Consider the following 19,475-nt stretch of genomic DNA (forward strand, 5'->3'; position numbering starts at 1 on the left):
CTGGCATGTTGTCACAGGGCAGGGGCTGTAGTGCAACTCAATCTTTAGAAACTTGCCTAAAAAGTAATTTCAAGTGACTCATTCTGGTGTTGGTTTTTGAAGAAGAGTCAAGCTGGTTTTAGAGGGAAGAGTGAAAATAAAACCACTTTTGGAGAATGGGTGGTATGCTCTGTGTAATCAGCTGATGCTATGGATTAGAGCTGCTCTGCTGTGCATCAGACTGGGTTTTGCTGTTGTACTGACCCTGCTGCACTCAGGCTTGGGGCAGCCGATTGGCTTTTGGAAGTGTGTGAAGATCTAAGAGCAGACACTGTTTTTTCAGTGCTCTTTCTGTTAGCTGCAGCACATGACAGTAGGTTGTGAGCTGAGCAATATTACCCCAGGACATTTGCAGATGGCTGTCTGGTCGCCCCTTTCTTTTCCTGTGGAAAGCACTGCCCTTGTAAGCAAGACTTTGCTGACAGCCTGAGCAGCTGAGGCACAATTACAATACTCTTTCCCTGATCTGAGGCTTTAGTGGAGAAGGAGAGATATTCCTGTCCCTGGAGCTGCAAAAGGTAGTATATTTAGGCCTTCTGCCTCCTACAGCAATAGGCCTCTGCCATGATGCTGTAATGTCGCTTGCTTTCATGGGACTGTTCTCCCTGTGGGAGACTAGTGTGGCAGGAGTCACAAAAGGTGAGAGTGAAGAGAGACATGGGGCAAGGAGGCAAAATTGTCTCCTAGTTATGGGATTTGTATAATGTAGAGGTGGGGTGAGGGCAGAAGTTGAACCAACTGCATTTACAAACACCTGCTTGATGTATTTGGAGCTCTGTGTGTGGTGAGGGGGCTGCTATCTCTGGTTGTGCAGAGAACCCCATCAGCAGGTTATACTCTTTTCTGCTCCAAGCTCAGTGGACAGTAGAATGTGCTGTCAGAGTTGACATGGGCATTAAGATCTGCTTTCCTCTCCTGTGGAGACATTATCCATGTTTCTGCTGAAACACATCAAGAACTAAGGTCCCTGCTGTGATTTATTTACTATTAGCTGATGTGCATGGACAGCAGAAACAAATGTAGACGTGACTCAGTAACCAAATGTAAACCTGACTCGGTGTCATGTACAATAGCACAGAATGACTCCTGGGATATATAACCATCTGGAAGAACTGGGCATCCAAGAGGCAGCCTGAGGTCTTCAGCTGTAGCACCCAGTCTGCAGTTCCTGTGCTTATGGCTCTGATGGCTCTGATAATGGGTGTGCTACCTGTTCTAAAAGTATAGCGAGATCCTCAGGTACAGGAAGGCAGTGGAGCTGTGCTGAAGGTTTCCGTGGTGTTTCTGGAAAATCTACATAATTCAGTTTTGGGGCAGGGCAGACTGATTGCAAAATGGCCATTTATCCAGAGATTTCAGGAGTCAGTTAGTGGCTGCTCCGGTCAGGCTGTGAGATGTCCTGAAATCCTGAAGAAATTCCTCTTTCTCCACCTCAATATTTCCATGTACTAAACCAGGCTGCATTAGGTGACCTCTTCTGTGTATCAACTTCTTGCTGAGTTGTATCAGGTGTGTAATGCTGCTTTGGCAGCTGCATTGCTGGTGTGATGTATGACCTTGCTTACAGTAGCAGTGCACTTGGGCTTACTGTCTTCTGGAATCTGGCATCACATGGGTCCCTCAGGGGTGCACAGTGACAGGACAGACTCCAAAATGAGCTGCCACTGGCTCCTGAGAAGGGTGAGTTTTTAATACCTGTATGGGTGCCAAATGATATGCTGGCTTCTGGAAGCATTGAAATGTTTACTATTAAAAAATGATTCATCATGAGAAAAGGAGAAACCTGTTGCTTGCAGTGAGGGAACAGTCAGCTGCTCCTGAGTCTGAGTAGAAAAAGGAAATGCTATGAAATAGCTGGGGGAACAGTGCAGAAAAACAAGCCAGCTGATATTGTAAAGAAGTTAAGAGAACCTTGTTAAAACATCATTATTCTTCTGGATGAGAGTTTGGCTTTCTGCAAGGTGGGCAGAAAGGGAGCCAAAGCCCAGGCTTCTGGCTCAGCTTATCATTTCAACACTTATCATTGCAAGATTTGCTTACAATCTGGTTTAAAAGCAAGCTGACCCATCACTGTAGACTGGCAATCCTGTAAAATATTTTTTCAGTCCTGTGGACACATGGTGTTCCCAAAACAAAACAGTCCAGGACACTGTGGCAGTGGGGTGATGCTGAGAGTTGCTGGGCTGTTTCACTGCTGCCCGCTGCTGAACAGGAGCAGCAACTCTTGCCTTGGACAGATTGCCCTTGTGACAGTGGCTCATTAAAGATTGTCACATCAGTTATGTTTCCATGACAGCGTCAGGTCTGACAAATGTGACAAAGCTGTGTTTTATCAGCAAATGCCCTGTGGGCCCTAGCCAGGAAAGCATATGGATAAGGAGAGAAAATTATTCTTCCTGCTCTTTGTTACTGACCAATTGTGCTCTTTGTGTGTGAAGCAGCCAGCCATGTCTGGCTACATTTCTCTGTAATTTGCAGTACCTCATGGATGGGGCTGAACCAGTGCTGACTCAATATATTTTCCATTTGTTAAGAAGTTTTATTTATTGTTTTGAGGGCCAAGTAAGCTCTAAAGGTCAGATTGAAGTTCTGGGGATTGAAACACCAGTGGAGATGCTACAGGGCAGACTTGGCACCCTTGAATCAAACTGACTTTTTTGCAGAACAGTTACAGAAATTCAGATAGGTATGTTGGCCAGGGATGAACCTGTGGGGTGAGCAGTCAGATTTGTTATCTTGCAGTTATAAATGAAATGCTCCCGGCTTCTTGTTGGTTTTTTTTAATATTCCACTAATATATCCCTTTGGAATTCTTCAGTGAATGCTACAAGATGCAGCATTCTACAACTGCTTGTTATCTGTAGATTATCTATTAATATGTCGTATGCCAAATCACACTCATACATAAAACAAGGAGAAAACAAAAGGATAAAATTAGGCATGGGGAGATCTTTTTATCATGAGCATATTTATTGTGAAAACTAGAAGTCTGTAATAACAGTATTTGCCCCTCTTACACAGGGAAGATAAAAGAAGGGAAATAATAGTTGTATAAATAAGATAATATGACATAAGTAATAAAAAGGAAGAGGGCTTTTTGAAGTAGATCATGATTGCCCTTTCCTGAATAGATCTGCTTATAAGCATTCAGTCCATCTCTGAGGGGAATTGCAAACAGGATGCAGCTTTGCTAATATTGGCAGGTATTGAAGTTTTTTTTTAGCTGAAGTAGTAGACCCTGGGGCTCTGCATCAGAAGGTCACAAGCTGAATCCTGATGCTACACTCAGAACACTGAATAAAAAGGAATCAGGATGTGTCTCAGGCAAAATTTTGTCATGTACTAATAGCAAATTCTAATTTCTGAGAGAGTGGTGGAACACTGTAACATGTTGTCCAGAGAATTTGTGGATGCCCCATCTATGGAAGTGTTCCAGGCCAGGCTGGATGGGACTTTGTGGAACCTCATCTAGTGAAGGCTGTCCCTATCTATGGTAGGGGGGTTGGAACTAAATGATCTTTAAAAGTCCCTCCCAATCCATACCATTTGATGATTCTGTGAACTTTGTGACACAGTCAGTGAGAAAATAGAAGGCAAGGGATGCAAATGTTTGTTCTCAAAGGACACCCTGTACCTCGGCACAGCAGGGTATTTTGTGGGGAAATACCTTTGTTTTGCATTTTTAACAATATCAAATCTCTATTTTGAGAAAGAAGAAAAAAGACTTCTTAAGAAGGGGAAGGTGTTGCTTAATGAATGAAGTATTTCTGTGCAAGATTGAAATGCTGTTGTGTTTTTGGCATTGAAAGTAGAAAAGGTAACAGTCAATCAGTCAAGCAGTTGAGGACAGTCAATCAAAAGGAGTTGACAAGCATTTAATAATGTGTGACCCCTGTATGTAGGCTCTGCTGGTAGTGGTGGTGGGCAGCATTACCAATCATGCTATATATTCTTTAGCAAAACTACAGCAAAATGAAGCATTAGGTGACTCATGAAGTTTACTGCAAAGTTTTCTTTGTCTCCTGGTAACAACCAGTCCCAGCAAGGTACCTCTTCCATTGCACCTTTGTAGGGATGGTGTAAGAAACTGTGTGGATGACATCACAGCAAACTCAAATTGCCACAGTGCTTGAAGAGAAACTGCTCAAGTGAGACCAACATTTTGGCTTTTGTTTCTATAGTGTTCACTACACTAAGTCTTACTCTGTTTGAGCTAGTGGGTGTAATAATAACTGGGTTAGTAAAGTTCAGGCCTGATGAGCACTACCGTTAAATTGAGTAGAATATTGCCTTTTTTCTAGCTGTAGCTCTTCTAGAGTTACAGACATTTTGATTTTCAAGAGTCATTAATTATCTTTTGGTTAAAAGGAAAGGTGAATGAGTCTACTTATCAATTTGCTCATCACTTTCTCCCAATCCTGTCACAAATCTGTGGCTAAAAATGCAGCACTTACAAAATCTGTCCATCCTGTGTCTCAATGGGAAGTTTGCATTTCTGTTGTTTTTCTACAGCCAGCACATTCCTGTTGGCAGTACAGGTGGGGAAGTGGAAAACCAGCTTCTTAAAATTGTGGAAAAAATGTTTTGTTGTCTTAGCTGTCTGCATTCTGGCTTGAATTTTTCATTCTACCTTGAAAACCTCCCCCCTAAAAAGTGAGTTTGAACCCCAGATAGTATTCCTGTAAAAGGAACTGAGTCATCTTTCCAGGGAATTGAGAGAGCACTGTGACCTGGAGTTCTGGTCTTGATGACTTAGATGAACAGATAATTAGGAATTTGTTGTAAATCTCTATTATGCCATTCATTGTTTCTTTTGTGTGTAATTATATAGGGAGAAAGCAGACAACCTTGTTCTGAGGCTTGTTTTGTTTTGTATTCATGTAGTAGCAGGAAAAACAAAAGATAGTGGGACTCACAAAGTATAAGGTGGAGAATTAAGAGAGGTTTTTCTGTCTTTTTCCTCTTTCCCCATCATCAAAACCTTCCAAACAGTACCCTTCTGGAAGTAGTTTATGTTTTACAGCTAAATGTTAAGTTTCCCCCACTTATACATAGTTAAGTGGATCATTTATTTGCAATTTCATAGCTGAGACTTTATTAATAATCTTGTGTATTCAGGTAAAATTAAACGTGACAAATATCTTTGTGAGGGAGTTAACTCGCAATAAATCTATGGTGTGTGCAAAGCAGCAGATCCGGTCTCAGAAAAGTCCGTGAGTAGGTGATTATACAGATTTTTATTGTTCCTCTCTCCCTTGATAAAAAGGATTATATCCAAAGGGGAGGTGCAGGGTATTGTATTCAATTGTCTTAATCTGAAAGCTGTTACAGCTGGGAAAGAAGCTGCCTGCATTTCCAATCGTGGGAAAGACATGTGGACAAATGCCCTGAAGGGCAAGAGGTGTGTAAGGCTGTCAAGAAATAAAAATAAGGGCTTTAAAACTAATTGAATAATTAGATCTCATTCAAGTGATGATTCATAGAACTTGGTTTTGGCTGTCTTTGGACAGAAACTTTGGAAGAAGCAGTAGCCAAGAGATGAATGAAAATGCACCACAGTTCTCCTGGCATATTGCCTTCCAAAATAGATGGTGAAGCATCTCATGGAGCTCCAGCTACTGTGTTAAAAATGTTTCTTACCTTAGTCACAAACAAAGCTACTCAGAGATGATTTAAAAAAAGATATTCTGCAGCAGCTCTAGTCAAAGCAGGGTTCTTTTTAAATTGTTATCCATGCTGTAAAATGACTGCTCTGTGTCAGCCAAAGAGAGGTGAATGACTTGAAGGGACCTAAACTGTTAGGTAATCAAGTAGATAAAATGTAAGAACGCAATGCAAAAGACCCATGGTAGTGGCTTTGACTTATCAAGTGCTTTTTACTAGCATGTGAAAGTTTGGTTAATAGTTAACAGATTAATAAATTTTACTGTAGAAGGATTATGTACCTGCTGGCTGTCCTATTTTCCTTTGTCTTCATTTAAAGCTTTATGTTAACTGAAGTCTAGTTTCTACTTCTCCATGTACTGTGGAAATCTGATTTGTGGTATGGTATGAGTATATAATGATCAAGCTAGAGACTTCTGGTGCAATAAGGTTTGTGAGAAAAATAAGGATTGAGAAATGATTTGTTAAATCACAGGCTGGATTGCTGGATTTCATCCTTAGGCTGAAGGACCATCTCACTAATTTCCTTTTCCTAGAGGAGGAAATTTTTCTAGCCCAGAAGTTGATGGGAGTTTTGTTGTAATTACTTAAATTGCTTTTACCTTGTTGTATACTGGCATCAGATGTTTCTTTCATTTTGCTCAATGTGGAGAACTATCAATGAAACTTTTTCAACTCTGTTGCAATTTTTGGAATGATCTTTTTGCCAGAGAAATGTTTTAAGATACTGGCAAACTGTTGACAAATGATGCAAAATGCAGTGAGCCTACAGATTGAAATTGGTCATACTAGTGCTGTCAAATCCTAAATTCCTTTTAATTTGAACATCAGAGAGTAGTGATTATCTAGAGAACCTAGGGAGGTTCCTGAAACTGCTCAAAGTTTAACTGATGTAGAAAAGCCTGTACGTTTGTGGCACATCTCAGCTGCAGAATATGCAATGCCTGGGAAGCACTGGTTATTTATTTTGGGGTTTGAAGTTGTCAGGGAGAATTACTGTGATCTTTCACAGGAGTAATAGAGCTGGGCTGCTGCATAGACAGTCTAGTGGTAACTTAAAGACAGAGCTAACATCTGAGACCCCACTTATGCTGTTACTGAGCTAAAAATTTGAGATTTCAGTTATGCTGTTACTAAGGAAAGGATCTTTCTGATGCCTTTCCAGCTCAGACTCTTGAAGCTGTGTGTACACAGTAGGTTTTCTTTTCTTTTAGCCATGTGGTACATAACTGGACTGGCTTCCTTGTGTCTCTGGGCAGTTGGATTCTGCTCTGTTTTCCCTTTATGGATGATCCTGGTTGAAAAGTCTGCTAATCTCCATTGGACTTGACAGAAAAAAATGTTAGGGATAGGATTTTGAAACTGAAAAGTACAGCATTATAATAAATTGTGGCTCTCTGGTTGAACATGAGGATAAAATTCATTCCAGACCCTGTGTTCAAATGGAACAGTTTATGAATGGAAGCACAGCCCCTGGATTGTATTTCAGCATTAGTCTCTGGTTTGGAATTGTGCTATTTCCAACGTAGACAAGGATATGTATTTTATAAGCTTTCATTCTTCCACTCTTCAGATTGTTTCAGGATAAAATCTCTTGTGCTGGAGTTGGCTGTGGACCATATGCCATAGAAAAAATATTTTACATTTTTGAAAATATGTTTCTATTTGGCTGAAGGAGGACTGACTAATACTTAGAGGGATCATACTTGTATTATTTCTTCTTTACCTTAATTTCTCAGTATCCATGTCTTGTTTTATGTTCATCATCTTTGTCCAAACTCTGACACCTCTCAGACAGGGATAATTCTGTTAGGTGATATAACAGCCATGTGTGCTGCTTGCTGGCATTTGAACAATCAGGTGTTCCACAAAGGGTGCCAGATGCAGTAAGTGTGAATTAGTGTTGGTTTTATTCAGATGGGCAAGCTGGAATACAGTGGTGGTGTAGTTATCAAACCAACAACCAAATCAAAAGAAAATATGCTTAAGCAGCATGTATTAGAAAGCTAGGAGTCTTGGACTGAAGTCTATAAATGTTCTAGGCCCTGCTGCAGAGAAACAGCAGCTGAGTAATCAATGCTTAATGATGAAGGAGCCAAAACCTCCTGTCAGTTAACATGCTGTGGTTTCCCCTACTGCTTAGAACTGTTTAGTTTTAAACCTCTCAGATGGTTTATGTTACAATGCTGACAGAAACAAAAATGAGATGAAAATAAAAGCTTAGGGTAAATGCTTGAGGTGTGATTTTACTGGAAACTTAATTTTTTAGAAATGTGTTCTTTCTCACTGAGATATTTGAAGATGCTGAGCTCCTATGATTCCTATAAGGAATATGCAGTTAGATTTACTCCTTCTACACAGCTGAGTTGGTGATTTTCCAGACCGAAACAGATTAAATGGCATGACAGTGTCATCACCTGAAGATGAAGACAGCCTGGGTGGGCTGAAGGCAAGCAAACACAAATTTAAACAAAAATTATGTTGTCACAGGAACTAGGGATTAAATGAAATGGAGAGCAAACCAAGATAGCTATTGTGGCAGATCCTGCAAGCCTCCTCTTTAGTATGTAGAAGAAACACCCTTCTCTTCAACTGTTGATTATGATTTAAAATTTTTCTTGTTTTCAGTTTTAGTTCAGCTTCTTTTAATAGCCCTTAGTGGTAAGAATATGTGTAGGCAACAAAGTGGGAACGGATGTTGCAAGTCTTTTACTGATGCTTTGAAAGCTGTAACACAATTGAGATAAATGAGTAGTACCAACAGGCCTGTGAACTGTTCTCAAGAATGTTCTCTTAAAACAGAGGGTAGGAATCTGGGTCAAATCCATTTAAGTGATGTTTTAAATTTTTGTTGTTGTTGCCAAAGCATTAATTTAAATAGTTATTTGACTGTATGTTTCTACTTTTTGTTTCTTAATGGAGGCATTAATGTGTATGTTTTTAATGCTTTTCTATCCATAAACCATAACTTGAATATTTTCCAAAAGAATTTTTATATATAGAATTTTTTATAAAAAGAATAGTTTCTGCTGAAACTAATTCTTGGGGGATCCACTCACTGTCTGATAGAGGAGGTGTGGGTTTTCTTTGTTTATAGTGCCCAAATAGAACTTCAACTGTCACCCCCACACACACCCTTACAGACCCCAAACCCCCATGTTTTGCCCAGGTTCTCAGGGATTACTCAGTGAGACTCAAATTGCTTGGTCAGTCTGAACAGGGACTTTGGATCACTTCAATCAATGTCAACATATCTTTTCCTCTTCTCAGTTCCTGTGGTTGTGGGGTTTGGTTTTTTTTTTTTTAGCTTGTAGAACTCATTGGTGCTATTTAAAGTAAGCCTCAGAAATAAAGTTCAGACTAAAATATAGTGGCCCTTGGCCTTAAGTCCAGATGCCTGAACTCTCTTTGATGTTTTGTGGAAGCAGCAGGGACCTGTAATCATTCAGACAAAACTCTGCTGGTTTCAGGAGTAAAAGTTCTTCAGGATTCAGTGTGTTGGCACAAACCCCATATTTTACGAAAATGTTAATGTCAAGGAAGTGTTGAAACTGTGCACCTTTCCTACTTCCATACTGCTGTTTTTCACAGACAAAAGCTAATAGAAATGCTGCTTTTAATTTTAAGTTAATTGAGCAAGCAGACTAAAAAGGCTTGATTTTTGAATAAGCTGATTTCACTGAGCTATTGGGCTGAGAGTTTTATCAATAGGCACAACTCTGCATATTAAAAAACAAGCAGTTCCCAACTCTCTGGGCAGGTGTTTCTCTATAATCTTGATCATGTCCTTTTCCCATCTTTGTCTCTGTAGCTGTTGTTTTCTGAAACACAAAACTCAGTAACTGACTGCAGAAGCAAGGTGCCTTCTGTACAGCCCATTTATAGAGTATTTCTAATTCAGTTTTTGTTTCTCCTTAGATGGTTGAGTTTCCAGGTGTCTGGACAAGTCAGGCAATAGTAATAACAGAAGTTTTGCACTATGTAGTGCTAGATAAAATAAAATAACAATCGAAAGTTGATAAAGTTTTGGGTTTATGTGAAACAAGTAAAACTCTTGACTAAATTAGAACAGAGTAAACATTTTTACCTTGGTTTACCTTGACCTTATTACTGAATTTTTCAGACAGCTTGTTGTCTTAAATCTTCTGTATGATCTATGGACATCATAACAGTCTTGTCTAAGAGCATAATGATTGATGGGGCTTGGCTGAAACAGAGTAGCTTTGAAGGAAAATATTTAGCTGGCAAGTAGCTTTTATTTCTTCCAATAGAGAAAGAAAATGATTTATTGAAATATACTAACTTCTCCTTAACCATGTGTAAAGTACCTTGCTGACAGTGTTTTGAAAGATTTCTGTAATACCTTTAAAGAGATTGTTATGATGTTTCTTCATGTGGAATTTTGGGTCTTTTTTTTTTTTTTGGTCTATTTTCATTGGGCATTTACCTGTGGAATTGCTCTGAAAACATGCTGTATTGAAAACATACTGTATTGAATGACATACACCTGAAATCTCCCTCTTTTTCTCTGGTAAGAAACAAAATTCCCTCTTGCAACCTGAAAGCCTCTTTGTGTGTGGCAGGAGTGAAATACCTTCTGAAAAATATGAAGCTCAGCAGATGCTCCCTTGAAGATGCCTGTGCAAGCATCCCTTGGACTGACTGCTGAGCTTAATACTTTTGTGTTGAATGAATTAACGCAGCTCTGAAAATCAATGTTCATACTAGCACTTGTACAGCACCATTGTACACAGAATGCTGAAAAACTACTCTTTTTCCTACAAATTATGTGTAGGGAAAGGATGGATTGATTAATCTCAGTGTAGTGAAACAAAATGCTGGCTATATCATTGTGCATTTAATTATCTTTAGTTATAGATTTAAATGTTGTACATCATGTAAGAGTGTAGCCATAGTGAGCATCTGAAAGAACTCGCTGTCAACAGCCTGTTGGTTTCAACTACATTATTCATAAGATTCTGTCCTCCCTCCAGCTGTTTCCACAAATTGGAAAGGCTTTATTTCAGTTTATAAATGCTATTTCCCCATTGTTCATGCCCACAGATATTTTCCATGTCCAGATATTCATCCCCCCAAGAAAAGAAATCCCAACCCTGTGAAAGACACCACATGGAATGATCCTTTGAGGAGAAAGTCCAAGATGGCACAATATCGGATTTGCCATCTGCAAAACTTCAACAGCTGGTATTCCTCTGTTGTGTATCTGTGGGTGGGAACATGGGGCACAGAACAGAGTATGAGTGGGGTGTGCTTGCATTTTCAAAGGTGCTGTTTTGGGGGTGGAATTAGACACCTTGCAGCTCTCATTTGGTTTTGTGTTGTGGCTCCAGTTTTCTCATTAAAACAGGAAGGGCTGAAACTTGCTTCTGTGAGAATTGAATGGTGCAGTTGCTTGATGTTTTGCTACGGCATGAGGTGAGTTTATAACTCACAGAAACTCCAACCTTATTGGCTTTTTGATGAAAAGACTAGTCAAATAGTAAAGAAAATGCAGCTGTCTGAAATAGCAGAGATAATACCTTGAAACTGCCATAAATTACACGGCAGTTAAAAAAAAAACCCTCAGACTTCAAACCGTTTCCACACATATATTTTCTTTAGAGCCTCACCTAGAATATAGCTGCTGTAAAAAATCAGCCTAAGTAAATTTGTTGTTTTTCACACCCTTAGACTCCCTAGGATCAGAAAAAAAAAATCCTTGGTATGATTCTAGCATCTAAAACATAGGATAAAGAAAACCTGTTGTGTGTGCATGTTGTACCTTGCATTCTTCTTTAGGTTAAATAGAATATTTGTCTGGGAAAATGAGGTAGGAGTTCAGATATTAGGTATCAAGTACACAGTAGAAGAGAGAAGCAGTTATTCCATCAGAAAACTTCAGGAATTCATGCATTGTGAATCCTGATATATTTATAACACCTACAAATTTTAAGGTAAATTATCAGTTAAAATACCTCATCCCAAAATCATCAAATGAGTAGATAGTCACAAAAGGTATTTGAAGTGGGTTCATAATCTCATAAATCTCTATCTTTTGGATTTGCAAAAGGCATTTATTTTGTTGTAGCAGTGTGGAATCTGCTGTTAGTCAGCTTTTGTCCACTGTGCACTAGGCACAGGTACAATTCTATCTGCCTCTGTAATACAAATCACCTTCCTGGCATCATAAAAAGTTTCACAGGTGTTTATCTACTGTTTGGAGGAGTAGGATTGAATTTTGAATGAACTGTGGCCAAGTTTGTAGTACCAACTGGAAACCACGTGGAATTTGGCAATGTAGACTTCTGTTTCGATTTGCTCATTAATCAAACACAGGGAAAAATATATTCACAGGAAGCTGACAAGGAAGATTTTCTGTGTAATTGATTTAATAACCCTCAAAGACTGTGTTTGTTTTGTGATGATGGAACTTTTAGTAGGAAAGTGTTGTTTATACCCTGTGTGTGTACCTTATTCTACTCAATTTACTTTCTGGAAGACAAGTTTTATTTGCGAAGTTTATTATCAAAATCTGTGTGCAATGCTGCACATATGTAATATATGCACAATGTAATATGCATTTATGTAATTGTGCATAACTGTACCTCTATCTGTAACAGTTTGTCTATTTGTGGATGTGCCCTTTCAAATCTCTGTTTACTGGTATTGGAAGGATGAGTGTGCATACAACTGAACTGAAGGAGGACCAGTGAAGGAGTAGAAAACAGGAGACAAAGTCTGACATGCAATTTCCTTTCTGCTATCACCCTCTATGAACAGTAGCAAAGGTGTGTCTGAAACTAGAATTTAGCTGACAACTGCATAAGCATAAACTTTGTGAAAGCAGAGTAGAATTGCAGTTTTCCCTAAATGGACCGTATGTTATCACAGAACAAGCTGAGTTGGAGGTGACTGACAAGGATCTTTGAGTCTAACCCCTGGCCCTGGACAGGAAATCCTGAGTCATACCATGTGCCTGGGTGCATTGTCAAAACATTTTTCCAGCTCTGTCAGGCTCGGTGCTGTGACCACTGCCCTGGGGAGCTGTTCCAGTGCCCAATCACCCTCTGGGGGAAGAACCTTCTCCTCATATCCACCTAAGCCTCTCTGGACACAATTTCAGGCTATTCATTGATCAGTTATAACAAAATCTGCTTCGACATTTTTGTTGTGAGTAGACAGATCCGATTCTGAAGGTCTGGTTGATCAGAGTTATTGTCTATGGTAACTGCATTTCAAAAGAGACAACAAAAATATTTTTGTATAGGGATCAGATCCAAGTTTGGCTGCTGCTGTGTTCAGCTTAAATCCATAAGAAGGAAGGAAAGAAAGATGACAGCCAGCTTTAGTGCCAGTGCCATTCGAAAGTTTGCTCAAATATGGACTCCCATGAGATGGGGAAAGTTTGAGTCAAACCTTGCTGTAGGCTCATTGATGTTAGGAGCTAGAGAGAATGTCCCTCAGATAATAGATTTTACACCCTGGCCTTGTTGTGAAGAAGGTATTTCCATATGGGTGCTTCACCGAATTTACCCTAGTGTGTGTGGAATGCTCTCTGCTTGGCAAAATGCCAAAACGTTCCCTGCTAGGGAGAAGGGGCTGAAATAATATCTGATCAGAGTGTTAATCTGTGTCCCTTAGGCTTATCTTGTGGCTGTTTCTGTGTTGCAAGGGCAATGTTGCATATGCCTCTTCAATGAGATCACTGCAAAATCAAATTGCTATTAAATTATATTTTCCTCATAGTTTTGAACTGAGTTAAAGCAGGAACACCAGTGATAAAACTTTGAGTAGAAATGCTGGTGCTGGAGCGACACTCCAAATGCTGTCTGGATAAAATTAATATTTTCACACAAATATTTCAAGTTAATGTTACATGTTTAAATATTGTTAAACATAAGTGGTAGCACATTATGGAACCATAATTTCCAGCCAACCTGGGAACAAGGAATGGGGCCCTAGTCCTGCATGCTCTGGCTACTTGGTATTCCTGGGCACATCCAGCTGACTGGAAGGGCATGGGATCACACTTTCTTCTTGACACATTTTTGAGGCTGTGTTCTCCCATGCTCTCTCTAGCATTACAGATATTCAGCTCTGGATTGCAAGCAGAGATGTGACGTTTAGGAAGTCAGGATCCCCCATGGGAGCATTCTGCATGGCCTGTGTGATGGGGGCAGCGCTGGTCTGACGGCCCCAGTTGGTCTCTGTCTCCCCAACCCGAGAATGAAGCTGTTCAGGCTGTAACACTGCTCTGTGTCCAGTTTACTCCTGTTCTGGGGACTGTGAAGAAAGATTGTTCCCTCAGCAGAACTCACCAGCACAGTGGGTCTATTCAAGCCAGCATCTGGGAAGATAGTTAGTGCCTTCATTTATGAAATTCCTATCATAGAAGTGTGAGTTCTTTGGAACAGCGGCCGGTCTCTTGAGAAGTCTCCAACATGCCATGTACACAGCTGCATGTAAAAAATTTTCATAAAAGGAAAGAGAAGCTCTTTTGAATCATCAAATACCATCTCCCAGCCCATAAAACTTTAAAAGATATGTGAGATCATTCACAGTTTGTTTGTGGATTTGTTTCTGTTTGCCTCTATGTAAACCCCTGTGGTTCCCTTCTGCCACTCTGGATGCAGTGTATATGGGAACAGAGCTAGAGCTTCTGTGGCTGCTGCTTGGTTTTCTATCTCTGCTGGGAAAGGCTGTTGCTCCAGCAATCCTCAACAGAAACTCCACTGGCAGGAGTGTCCAGAGTGGTTTGGTGGCTGCAATCGGCTCCTGTCTCCAGTGGGTGGTTGGGGCCATGTTTCCCTGCCTCCCTTCTACAAGGAATGTTAAAACAGGTTTAAGTGTTTCCACTTGTTGTGCTGGCTAGTGGTTGGAGGCCTGATGAAAGGTGATTTATAACACTTTTGCTTGCGGTAGCTTGTTGAAACTTTCCTTTCATGCACATGACAAAGGTCAGTGGGAGCTGAACTCTTTTCTTGGGAAAAGTGCCTCTGCTGCTGGCTGTGTATACCTGTGACTGAGCAGTAGGTGGGAAGGTACTCTCTTCACCTCACAGTCAGTAAGGGAAGAAAGCTTATGTAAATGGTTGTTATAAAGCCAGGGGATACCACTGAGGACCGTGATATCATTTCATTTTCAAGACATTCAGTCTGTTGTATCTTTCTGGCATTTTTTACATTTGTGAAGGGCAACTCTTGGAATTCCTTATGTTTCTTCTACTGGCTTTTCAGTGTAGTTTCACACCTTTTTTTTTTTTTTTTTTGTTTTAGTGTAGAAGAGTGAAATTCCAGCAAGGCTGACTTAGTGAAAACTGAATTAGTGCTGATGGCTGGAGAGATGTAACTTGATCTTCTGTCTCCAGCGCTTGAATCAGGAACTGAAATAATTGTTCTAAGACTCTGGTCAAGTTGCCAGAAAATGGAGCAGTGCTTCTGCCAGATGGTCACCGCAGAAGTGCCAGACATTCCTCCCCTCTTTGAGCTTGCAAGTGTGTGTATTTGAGAAGGAAAATACACATAGGCAGCAGGGAACTGAAATGCTTTTCTCCCTGAGATGCCTGCTGAGTGTGCAGGGGCATGCTGTGGGCATTGTCCACAGAAATACCAGTGTGTGATGCCTGGCAAAGGGATATAGGCACAATGGCTTCAGCACAGGAGATGTCTCTGTTGAGCAGTGACTCTCTGTCACAGGACTTGACAGACAATATGAGGTAAAGCCACCAGAAATGGGGCTGGAGGTCATGCCATACAGCAAGAGAAGCTAGTTCAGTCCCTGAAGAAATCGTGGCTCACTGGAAGACATGATGTTGCCTGTCAACTGCTCAGCCCAGCTGTACTGGTTAATCATTGGTGCTTTTAATTGAAACCATTGTGCACTGTGATAGCCCTGCCTTGAAGGAGCTGCTGGTACAATAAATCTTGATTTTTTCCATATTAGAAATCTGTGTTCTTTGGGGATATTGAAAAGCCTCAGACTTTTTTTCCTCTCTGTCCCGCTTTTTGTTGCTATAGCTACTATAACTTTTGTTAACAAAGAGAATAAGAAGTGGTTTGCTTTGCTTAGTTTCTTATTGTCATTCTGGTATAGCTGCCAATATTCTCTCACTCCTTCCTCCCCTCCTCTTTTTCCTCCAATTGCCCTTAGAACCAATTTTGTAAGGAAACTGCAGGAGTCTGGGAAATGCAAGTCTCTTGCAGTCAGTGCAGGGCTGTATCTGCATGGGTGATGAGGCTTCTACCCATGAATTAAGGACTCAAAAACTTGAATTGAATTTAGCTTTGAGTTTGGGCTTGTGTATTGCATGACCAGCTATGCAGACCAGCTTTTGGTGAAATCTCATGTCAGGTGACCACAGTATTGCATTTCCATTTGTATTGAAGTATCTTTAGGAAAATCCAAAGTTTATTCCATGAGGAAGATTTTAGCCTGGAGAATGAGGAAAGACGGACTGGTTTTTCTGGGGGACACTGAGTATGTTTCCAGTGTGTATTTCTCTTCTCACGTGGGGTTTCTTATTGCATTTTCATTTTTCTAAAATATCTTTTCATTTTGTTTCCCATTTTTGTTTTTCTCATGGTATGTTAGCTATCCTTCACCTCACCTTTGTCCTACCAGTCTTGAACACTTCCAATAATTGTCTGCACCTTACCCCTCCTCTCTGTTTCTTCTTTTGCATACATTCTCTGTTTCAGCAACACAGCTAGGAGGGAGACTGGGATTCACTCATTTTGCTGGGTCTGTGCTTCTCTCTAATGATTGTCTGCACAGAGGCTTGGGTTTGTTTCTTTTGGCTTGGAACATGCAGGGTTTGAAGGAGAGGGAGGCAGTAGCCAAGACTATCACAGACATGAAGGGATTCTGAATCAGAAAACCACTGTGCATGAGGGAGGTGCTCATTGCCTCAAGACAGGCCAGTTTTAGGTCTCTATCTCTGGTGATAGTTGGAGATTTGGATAGATTTCTGAGGTAGTAGGAAAAATAGGAGTGTCTTTGATAAAATGGGCCATTCAGCCAGATGCCAGAATGTAGGTGATGGTGTTTGCTCTCTGGCAATGAATTTGCTGATCTCACTTCTAAGCAGGTTTCCTAAAACTGCGACTGAAATCCATGTCAAAGCTCCAGCACAGCTCAGAGCTCCTGCATTCTGCAGATGTTGCTTTAAGTGCAAGAACATCATTTCTAAATGTAAACAGATACCTTCCTGAAAGGTTCCTGCACAAATCCCTAATACAAACAATGGACTCACTTGCCATCCCCTTTGTTGCTGCTAATGCCTGTATCCAGGTTCATTTCTGGATGTACTTTGGATACAGGGGAATTAAGATCTTCTCTAGGGGAATTAAAATCTTCTGTGTGCCTTTCTACAGATTCCCTGGGTTGCTGCCAAGAGCTGAAGAGACAGACTCAATGTTGTTCTCATATCTTTGTACAAGCCAAGACAGCTTTGGCCAGTGTTTTCTACTTACATCCATGAGGTCTCCAGCCCATACCTCATCCTCCCAGGGTGCTTTTCTATCATCATATTGAGACAATCCATGAAAATTAGTAACTTCTTCACTGGAAGCACTAGCACTGGCAGCTTGGGTATCATGGACAGGACCTGCATCTGGCTCAGAAGAGTTACTAGCACAGAGTGATCTAAGCAGGAGATTCATGGTATTGCCACACACCAGCTCTTGATCTGACTGAGGTATTCAAAGATAATTGCCCTTCCTCCCATCATGTACTACTAAAACACTTTGCAAGGCCTATAACTGCTAATAATTTTGCAGTTCTTACTCTGTCAGGTCTCTGAGGGGGAGCCATGTGTGCCTGACAGGCAGGAAGAGAAGGTGTGCTCTCAACTCTGGGCACAGGAGCTTTCTCTACAGTATGGCTGTAACCTGTGTTTTGCCTCACATGATGCTCTAACAAATCAAAACTTACAGCATTTGCAAAGCCAGGATGCTTCTCAGCTCCCTGGCAGACTTTGTCAGTCAGCCGTGGTGTGAGGAGGGTTCAGTCACCAGTGTCAGCTCAACTGGGAAGTTCCTTTTAAGACTTACTAAGATTTTCATCTTTGTTTGTTCTCTGTGTGGATTGCATTGGGATGTTTTTAGGGACTGGTCACACCCTGTGGGAAATACCAAAGGACACTCTATTTTCTCATTTGTCATATCCTTTGTGACACAGAAGATATTAATGAAAAAGAATCTTTGTTTCTCAAAGCTAACCAACTCTCATTCCTTAGCCAAATTATAATTTGATTTTTATGTCACAAGGAACAATTCATTATTGTGCAAATGGTGTTGATGTTGCAATTAGAGAATTATGACTTCACTCAGGAGTCAGCAATAGGAGCAGGTGAACTCCTGAGACTGCAATGGTGGTTTTTATGCATAAATCCTGAGGATGAAAGGAAAGAACAAAGGAAGAATAACACAAAAGAATTGTGATATATATTGGGCACAGTTTCTTAGCAGGGTCTTTCCACCCTGGTATCTCAAATCAAGATATTTAAGCTTGAAATAGTCAATGTATTTTTAAAAACTCAAACTTTTTCTTTAGCCTACATAGGGAAATACTAATTTCTGATTCAATAACAGGCATATATTTTCTGTTCATGTCTCCTTCTCTTAATGTCTTCTTCCTTGATTTTCATGTTGTTTTCCTTCCATTTGGAAGCTGGGATTGCCCTAGAAGTGCTAAGGGTAATAGAAGAGCTTAGCACTGAATTCTTACCTACTTCAGACACTAGTTTTGGACTGCAGTGTGTTTCAAGTGAGGTTTCTTCTCTTCACCAGTTATTGCCCATTTTCAATTAAAGGAGGGAGGAAAGAATAGCTTGAGAGAAGAGAAATGAAGTAATAAGATAAAGTAGGGTGAGGAAGACAGAATAAAAGCACGAAATAGGAAAGAGCAAGAATGTCAGGAAAGGGAAAAGCATTTTACATGGCAGAAAAACAGGAAAGGAAGGTGAAGAGTGAGTGGAGAGCTGTCTTTGCTCTAGGCAGGGTGTCTGCTTTTCACCTGCTTGGGGGAGGTAATTTCTTTCCCCTCCAGTAAGTGTTGCATCGTCAGTTTCCCAGTAATACCCGTTTGGTTCAGTGGGGACTGAATTGCTGAGAGGATGGTTTGGCGTTGCCAGGGTCGATGAAAATCAAGTCCATCATCCCTGCTGGTTATAGTAGGAAGTTTTTGCTAGGACTAAACTTGCCATCTCTCAGTGAAAGCTTTGCACAGAGACTGATCCCTGACTTCATTGGAAACACGCTATAGATTATAGGGAGGAAAAAATTGGATGAGACTGTGGAGTTAATACCACTCTGGAGAACAGGTATTCCTGCTGTAATTCTTGCAACAATGTTCTTGAGAGTCTCTACAGGCGCCCTCTCAAGGCAGGAATTGCTAAACATTTTTTTTGACTTTCCAGCTCATCAGAACTGACATTGTTCATAATTATCTATTTTACTGGAAGGGAGTGGGCAAATTGCCACAAGGCAGGCTGCAACTACTGAACAAAAGTTTGGCTGTACAACACCTCTTGACATGTGGGCAAGCTCCCTTAAAGCACTCAGAAAGCATATTAACGTGTTAAGCTAATTTCTTAATGCCTAGAGAAGCAGCTACTGTTATGAGAAAAATAAGTAGGTAACTCAATTATTATTAATAATATATTTATGAAAATTTGTATTTATAATAATGTACTTTTTTCAAAAAAATGAGTTTGTTTTAGCAGCCTGTAGTTCTTCCCTGATATGCCTTCCTGTTATGTCTCCAGGTCTCTG

The 19,475-nt window shown here is 40.4% G+C and overlaps 1 protein-coding gene across 10 annotated transcripts in view; it reads left to right on the forward strand.

Annotated features, from left to right (window-relative positions):
• The window catches only part of DENND2B (DENN domain containing 2B), a 152,854-nt gene that overhangs the window by 44,083 nt on the left and 89,296 nt on the right, over positions 1-19,475 (forward strand). For 3 of the 10 annotated variants that reach the window (XM_085063174.1, XM_085063171.1, XM_085063175.1), the window contains one exon: positions 10,768-10,908. The exons of the other annotated variants lie outside the window; for them this stretch is intronic. The gene's annotated coding sequence lies outside the window, so the exon portion shown is untranslated. The remainder of the gene's footprint in view (positions 1-10,767; positions 10,909-19,475) is intronic. 10 annotated transcript variants of the gene reach the window in all.

The sequence above is a fragment of the Lichenostomus cassidix genome, chromosome 5, assembly GCF_008360975.1.
Source record: "Lichenostomus cassidix isolate B80296 chromosome 5, HeHo_3.0, whole genome shotgun sequence".
NCBI classification, from domain to species: domain Eukaryota; kingdom Metazoa; phylum Chordata; class Aves; order Passeriformes; family Meliphagidae; genus Lichenostomus; species Lichenostomus cassidix.